This window comes from Saccostrea echinata, unplaced genomic scaffold (assembly GCF_033153115.1).
Source record: "Saccostrea echinata isolate AGI-Se365-2 ecotype Australia unplaced genomic scaffold, CSIRO_AGI_Sech_v1 ptg000012l, whole genome shotgun sequence".
In the NCBI taxonomy this organism is placed as follows: domain Eukaryota; kingdom Metazoa; phylum Mollusca; class Bivalvia; order Ostreida; family Ostreidae; genus Saccostrea; species Saccostrea echinata.
This window is the reverse complement of record NW_026889761.1, coordinates 23,651,952-23,660,000: the sequence shown is the minus strand read 5'-3', so window position 1 is coordinate 23,660,000 and position 8,049 is coordinate 23,651,952. Positions and strand designations below refer to the sequence as shown.

The 8,049-nt window shown below is 35.1% G+C and overlaps 1 long non-coding RNA gene across 1 annotated transcript in view; it reads right to left on the bottom strand.

Moving 5' to 3' along the window:
• LOC133185568 (uncharacterized) overlaps positions 1 to 4,244 on the bottom strand; it is a 4,404-nt gene extending 160 nt beyond the window's left edge. Inside the window, exons 1-3 of the long non-coding RNA XR_009720924.1 lie at positions 4,114 to 4,244; positions 1,809 to 1,985; positions 1,455 to 1,586 (exon numbers count right to left, since the gene is read on the bottom strand). This is a non-coding gene — a long non-coding RNA (uncharacterized LOC133185568). The remainder of the gene's footprint in view (positions 1 to 1,454; positions 1,587 to 1,808; positions 1,986 to 4,113) is intronic.
• Positions 4,245 to 8,049: the final 3,805 nt, after the last annotated feature.

Sequence of the window (8,049 nt, the reverse complement as noted above, 5' to 3'; positions counted from 1 at the left end):
AGTCATCATCAATCCTAAAAATTAATTCCACTTCATTAACAGTAGTACAGTAAAACATGCTTATAACAGCGAAGTGATTTTCATTTCCCATGACTTATAAATATATTGTAAGCTAAACGGATATACCAAATTATGCTTATAACAAATCAAAACCATCCATCCCTGGCACTTTAATATAAGGGTGTTTTACTGTATCTATAATTTTGATATAAAACTTTAAGAAATCAATATTTGGTAATCACTATTCATTTTCTATAATTCTATATAGAAACAAGACGTATTTAACTAAGTAACAAGGGCTACAAACAACAGAAACAATACGTATATTTTCCATATATGAAAAGATGGTATTGCACCGCAAAAAAAGTATTCCTTTTAAAGAAAATGATCTGGAAGTGTTATATTCAGATATCAAACTTGTGGCCCAGGTAATGGCACACAATATATAGAACAGTCGATTACCTAACAAGTGAAAATCAAACTAATATACGAGTTAAACTTATTGGAAGCACCGATGAATAAATAAACTTGACACTAAAGGAAGTTAAAGTTAATCCTTCTTTGAACCATGAGGCTCATAATGCTGGTGATTATGCCCAGTTTCTGTGGATGCTAAGTGGAGGAGAGGACAGGATGCCAGTCCATTGCAAGCTAACTGCCCAGTGTAAGTCAGTACCCATTTCAAGTGGTTGGACTGATACAATTAATGCAGATAAACTGCCTTGTTTTATCAATACACAATATGACATGCCAACAGCGGGGCTTGACCCAGCAACTGGTCAAACATGTATGGCCAATATGTCATGTGCTCCTGTCTAAAGGAAGTAAACTTGATGAAATTATTGCCCATATAAAAAAAAAACATAGTAACCATTTATATTTACCAATAGATAACTTGATCTATGTTTGCATCTCATATTTTCAAAGTAAATGGATTAGAGAGGTCCTTAGTACTTAACAAACATGAATCCGTCAGTAGATAGTAAACAAAGTATTCTGTAGCATCATGTGGGCAAATGGTTACATTTGCTTGATGCCTCACATGGAATCAACTGTGATCAGCCCAAGTGGATCAGAAAAAGAGTTAATTCATGTACATGAAAAGTGTCCTGCCACAAAAGTCAAGATGAAGATACTCCATTATCTCCATTGTCAATATGTAACTATGTACCTGCATTTCTGTTGTCAAAACTTATGGTTTACCTAGATGTTCCACTGATAAATAACAATAATACTGTGTTTTTATTTTATAAATTCATTTACTTTTAATTCATATTCACTCATAAAAAGTCTGTGTTATAAATTCTTTTTTTTATATACAATTTATGGCTATATGTGATATCTTATATACAATCACATTTACCAGTAGCCATAAACTGTAAAAAACAAGAATTTTTTCCCAAAATAACAGATAAAATAGGAATCATTACATTAGCAATAACTGAGTGACAAACCTGCTTGTTTTGTTCTGACAATATTTGATAAATCTGATGTTGTATTCCCTTTTATTGTAGCAGCATCAACTTTGAATTTGTACGGCCAGTATTCCTCTAACTCGTCTATGGACACAGACTTCTGGTGAAATCCTACAATGAGATGTAAAAATAAAGTTATTGAAGTTGAAGATGTACTTTTTTCAACTGAAATTGAATCAAGACTTGTTTTCAAATATTGCTCATGCAAAAACTTTTAAATAAGTCCTTCTATTATGTCGTAGGCTTATTCTTCTTCATGCTGCCCAAACAATGAAGATCAAAAATGGAACAAGTTATGGAATATAAATTTTTGCTGACAGATTTCATACACACCGTATGTCTTCAGTTTTGGTTCTCTCAGATTAAAGTTGGTTCCAATATCATCAGTTCCTTCATACACATGCACAGTGTATGTTGTGTTGCCAGGTGAGGGATCTGCTACACTCCAGGACAATTTTAAACTTTTGGCCTCTATATTTGTTGCAGTTATCTGTCCAGGTTTTTTTGGAACTATATAATATTAGGATTGAGTTAGAGGTAAAAAGGTTTAAAACATAATAACAAGCTAAATAAAAGGTAACAAGCTATTTAAGAAAACTTTCGAAGTCTATGCAAGATAAACAAGAGGCCCATGGGCCACATCGCTCATCTGAGCACTTTGGCTTGGAGTTTTTTTTTTGTTTGTTTGTATGTTGTTTAACGTCCCTCTCGAGAATTTTTCACTCATATGGAGACACCACCACTTGCTGGTGTAGAGCAGCAAATTTTGTCCTATACTCGGCACTTACGGCCATTGAGCAGTGAGGGATCTTTTTCATGCCAGCACCTACTGCGACATGGGACCTCGGTTTATATGGTCTCATCAGAAGGACCGGTCTCCACGTCCCACAGTGGGATTCGAACCCATGACGTAAGGATCAACTCCTTTCTCCGCGACTCTAGAGCAGACGCTCTAACCACTGCACCACGCAGGCGACCGCTAGGAGTTCATACTGAAAAGTTTAAATTCATAAGTGGTCTCGGCCTATTATTAAGGGTAGGGGGGCATGATTTGAAAAAAACTTGAACCTACACTAATTGATGATGCTTCCATATTTCTTTGATTTTTTTAAAGATTTTTTTCCTATAAGTTTCATCTTCTATCGTGGCCCCGCACAACCCCAGGGATCATGATTTGAACAAACTTGAATATATACTACCTGACGATGCTTCAGTATAAATATGACTAATCATGGCTCTGTTTTTCTTAAGAAGGAGATTTTTAATGATCTTTCCTATATTCCTAGTTAAACTTTGATGGCCTGTTGTGTCCCCTCCCTACCCAAGGGGATCATGATTCGAACAAATCTGAATCTACATCGATTATCTGGGGATGCTTCTACAGCTTTCCTGTTCTTGAGAAGAAGATTTACATAAGATTTGCCTTTTTAAAACTTTGTAACACTACCTGAAGACTTCTCCACTTTAAAAATTTGATTGTCCATTGTGGCCCCGCCCTACCCCTGGTGGTCATGATTTTAACAAACTTGAATCTACACTACCTGAGGATGTTTCCATAAAAATATGACCAATCATGGGTTTGCTGTTCTTGAAATGAGGATTTTTAAAGATTTTTCCTATGTATTCCTATGTAAAACTTCAATCATTCTTTGTAGCCCTGTCCTCACCCCTGGGGTCATGATTTGAAGAAAGTTAAATATACATTTAACCTGAGAATGCATCCACATAAGTTTCAAATTTCCTGGCCCAGTGCTACTTGAGAAGAAGATTTTTAAAAGATGCCATTAATGTTACACTAATTTGAATTTATCTCACCTTGGAAGAAGGCATGGCCCTTCATTTGATCAAATTTGAATCCCCTTTACTCAAGGATGGGATCAAATGCTGGTATGGGTATCGAGGGATGCCACTAAGTGTCACTAGGTGTCATCACTAAAACCTTCCGATTTTCAAAGAATTAATGCATTTTCACTATATAATCAATAGAGCCCTGCCCTTACACCAGAATCCCTGACCCTGGGGCCATGAAATTCACAATTTTGGAAGAGGCACTCTTGCTCCTCATAACTACGTACTTACAACATCACAAAACAGACTCTTGTTTGGAACCCACATGGAAAGAGGAGGGTTGGACAACCCAGGCAAACCTGGAAAAGAACCGTGGAAATTGAGGCAAAAGAGGCAGGTTTTACCTTGGTCCAATTGAAAAATATAGCCCAAAACAGAGTCCGCTGGCTTGGTGTGGTTGCAGTCCTATGCTCCCAAGGGGCGAACAGGAATAAGTCATAGTAAGTCAAGTTACCAAGGGATACTTTATGGCAAGTTTGGTTGAAATTGGACCAGTGGTTCTTGAGAAAAAGTGGAAAATGTTAAAAGTTTACAGATTGACAGACAGACAGACGAAAAACAAAATGTGATCAGACGCTTTCATCTCAGGTGAGCTAACAAGTTTTTTCTCATATTCACACAAGTAAATGATGCTTCCTTGTTTATCTTTTCAATAATTAAGAAATCACTATAACCAACAAAATAATATAATTATTTTAAATTTAACAGAGCTTATTAACTTCCTGTTTTCAATTCTGAAAGATCCATGTATATAGAATTTAAGAGTTAAATCATTCATGTAATTGCTTACTTTCTTCATCAGTCTTCACTGTTGCATTACTAAAGCGTCCTTCTCCATTTCCATTCACTGCTGCTACTTTAACAATGTAGTGGGTGTAAGGTTTTAGATCTGTAGCTGGGTATATCACAGGCTGAGTTATATCAAGTCTTGTTTCATTCTTAAGTTCTGGACAACCAACTGTACTCTTAAAACAATACAATTCAGCAATAAACAAAAATACATAGCTCACTCCAATAAATATCACCTGCAAATGAGGCAAAATCTTTAACCAAATTAAGCCAAATACAGCATCTAAAGCACAAATCCCTAGTATTTAGTACATCATCTATACAAGTTTATCAAGCATGATTTAAAGATGCTTGAAATGACTTGACCCAAAAATCATAATGTAACAACTCATTCAGAAAACAAAAGGCCCAAGGGCCTTGAATCGCTCTTCTGATAAACTGAACAACCTATCACTTCTATTTGAAGCCTCTAAGTATCCTGTATATTTAGATAAAGCCTTGAAATTCCAAACATAGGTCATCATGACCTACATTTTAGATGAAACACTCTGAGAACCCAAGATGATTCTAAGCCAATTAGTACCTGAGAGTAGCTCATCAGGTCACCAACCTATCACTTGTCATTCTCTGAGGACCCAAGATGCATCAACTAACTAAGTTTGATAATTCTAAGCCAATTAATACCTAAAATATTTAATTATAACCATAAAATTTTAAAAGTAGGTAACAGTGACTGTCACATTAAAATCTACATCAATATGAATGGTCTATATTCGAACACACAAGCAAAATTCTATTCCCCTGTGGTGAGCCTCCGTTTTTCACTATGTACATATTCAACCCCTTTTATGCCTCAAATCATTGGACCTTTAAAAAGTAATGTTAAGTCCGTGCGGCAGTTGGACACGGCAGTCCTCATAGAGAAGGACGTTCTTATACTTCTCTAGAAATTTTAGTAAATTTTGCAATAGAATGGTCATGGCATACTTCAACACAGTTTACCTGATATTGCTAATATGTATGGTCCCACTTTTCTGAGGTAAGCCTTGTTTTTATTTTTTCATTAAAATATAAATGCTGTAAATATCTTAAAACAACCAATTTCGGAATTTCTCAAAATCATAAGTCAGCCATAACTGTTTTGCTATTTGAGATTAATTATTTTTATATTTTTTTATATTTCTGTACACATTATTTATATGCGTAGTTGGCAAAAAGTGTTTGAGTAATGATTGTATGGTGCCCCGTTCGTGTCTTTCAGTATGTCCTCTGTTCTGTAATATTTGTTATAAAGTGTAAAGTAAAGGTATAATATATTGTAGTAAAGCATCTTTATGCTATTTGTATGCCATATGTACGCCATATGTACATGTGTATGCACTGTATAACTTACAATGTGTAAAGTGTATGTCTACCATGACATTATATTGTGCATGGGTAATTAACAAGTCCTCATCCTGTGTGGTAGATGGCACCAGACACAGTCACATCTAGAGTCTTGGGCGCAAGACATATACCTTTTGTGTGTGTGTAGGCCTCAATGGCAGTAGGACAGGAGGATATATTTCCGTACCAGTCCGGAGACCAATTGTATCGTAATTAAGGACAACCGTCATCGCCGAGTTGAACACTGACAGTCCAGTTTATGTTGTATATTTCGGTTTATTAAATGTAAATGTTTTAAAAGTTGAAAGAAAATTTGTTGTAAATAACCAATTAAAAGGGCAGTTGGGATCAACATCCTGTACGCTTGGTCATTAACATGACAGTGACCTACTTTTCAGATAACATACTTTGAGGACCCAAGATGCATCAACTGACAAAGTTTAATGATTCTAAGCCAATTAGTAGTACCTGATATATTTAAATATAGCCATAAAATTTCAAAACAAAAGGCCCAAGGGCCTTGAATTGCTCTTCTAATAAACTGTACAACCTATCACTTCTATTTGAAGCCTCAAAGTATCCTGTATATTTAGATATACCCTTGATATTCCAATTCACACTCTGAGAACCCAAGATGATTCTAAGCCAATTAGTACCTGAGAGCTGGTCATGGTGACCTACTTATCACTTGTCATTCTCTGAGGACCCATCAACTAAGTTTGATGATTCTAAGCCAATTTAGACCTAAAATTTTTTTAAAATTATAACCATAAAATTTGTAAGTAGGTCAAAGTGACCTACTTCTCAGTTGTTGTACTCCGAGGATCCAAGATACATCAACTGACAAAGTTTGATGATTCCAAGCCAATTAGTACCCAAAATATTTAATTAAAGCCATAAATTTTCAAAAGTAGGTCACGGTGACCTACTTTTCAATCAACCTACTCCGAGGACCCAAGATGCATCAACTGACAAATTTTGATGATTCTAATCAAATATTACCTGAAAATATTAAATACAGCCATAAAATTTCAAAAGCAGGTCATTGTGACCTACTTTTCAGTTGTTGTACTCAGAGGACCCAAGATGCATCAGCTGACAAAGTTTGATGATTCTAAGCCAATTAGTACCCGAAATATTTAATTAAAGCCATAAAGGACAAGGTGCGTTTGGTGCAAAATTCGGCCCCGTGTCAAAATTAAATAATATTCCTCAAAACTCTTTGAGAGAGTATATATTTTCATGAAATTATCAATATATGCATGTACAAAACTTTATTTTTGTTTTATATAGATGTAAAGGTAGCATAGTTTACGCTAACGTTGCGATATTTTGATGCTGCTTCATGCGACGTCATGAACAAGAATTTAACGTCATGTTTTTAAATAAGTCCATCTTACATGTATATTTTATTATGTACGTTAATTAAACCTCATTTTCATAAACGTACATTTCGATGTATTGGTATACATGTGATAGCATATCATGCTTTCTAAATTATTTTTCATAATTAAAGACAAAATCTTTAAATCAATCGGTATGGTTGGCTTTGAAAATTTTTGAATCATAAGGGGAAAAAGGGGTGTAAAGTACATTCTTAGCGGATTTCTCACTTTCCGCGCCTCACATTGGCGCAAGCAAAGTTATTGGCTTTGTTTGTTAACTTGACGAACCGTAATTGCCAAGCTTTGTAAAAAAGACTTAAAGACCGTTTACTTACACTTGTTTCTTGGATTTTGATTGCAGGTGTTCAAGAAAATGATTTTGTGTGTAATAATATGTCAATATGGCTCGCAAGATTTTGGTCTTCCTGCTTATCTGCATCATATTTTCAAAAAAAAAAAAATGAAAGAAAGAAAAAAAACACAGTTTACTTCTCCGTAATTACTTGAGTCTTGACATTGCTTTTCCGTGGATTGATTTACATAAGTTTACCTGTGTCTATATTATAATATTTTATTTGCGCTGTCCAGAGGCAGAGCCCATCCTTGAAAAAAGGAATACATGCGAACCTTCGTTTATTCTTTTCTTTCAGCAGTTTCGGAAACATTCCAACATCGAAGTTTTCAGCTATTAATATCATTTTTTTTTTAAATGCAGCTTGTTCCGACATGATTGAGTATATTAGGATCTACGGGTTATTGAACATACAGCATGTTTTAATTGTTTTATACGTGTTAACCTATACATCTTCACAATGTCAAAGTTCTGTGATATCGTTTCTCTTCAAACCTTTTAAAATAGGAAGGATTTCACAAAACGTTGACATTGTGAAGATGTGTAGGTTAATGCCTAGACGACCTATAATCTACTTCGTCTTTTTACCGATGTTTAAGAGACTTTCACATTAATTCATCCCCCGTGGTAGACAAGGAGCAAAATGTATTACCTGGTTCATAGAGGATTTCGTGGAAAAGAAAAAAAAATTCTAGTACTTCACGGTAAAGAAGGAAATTGTGTAATTGGCAATGTTGACTAGCGGAGAAATGTAACGGCGCAATTGAATTTTCCGGTGATTTTTTTCCAGAAAAGGGAGTGGGGTGTTTCATAT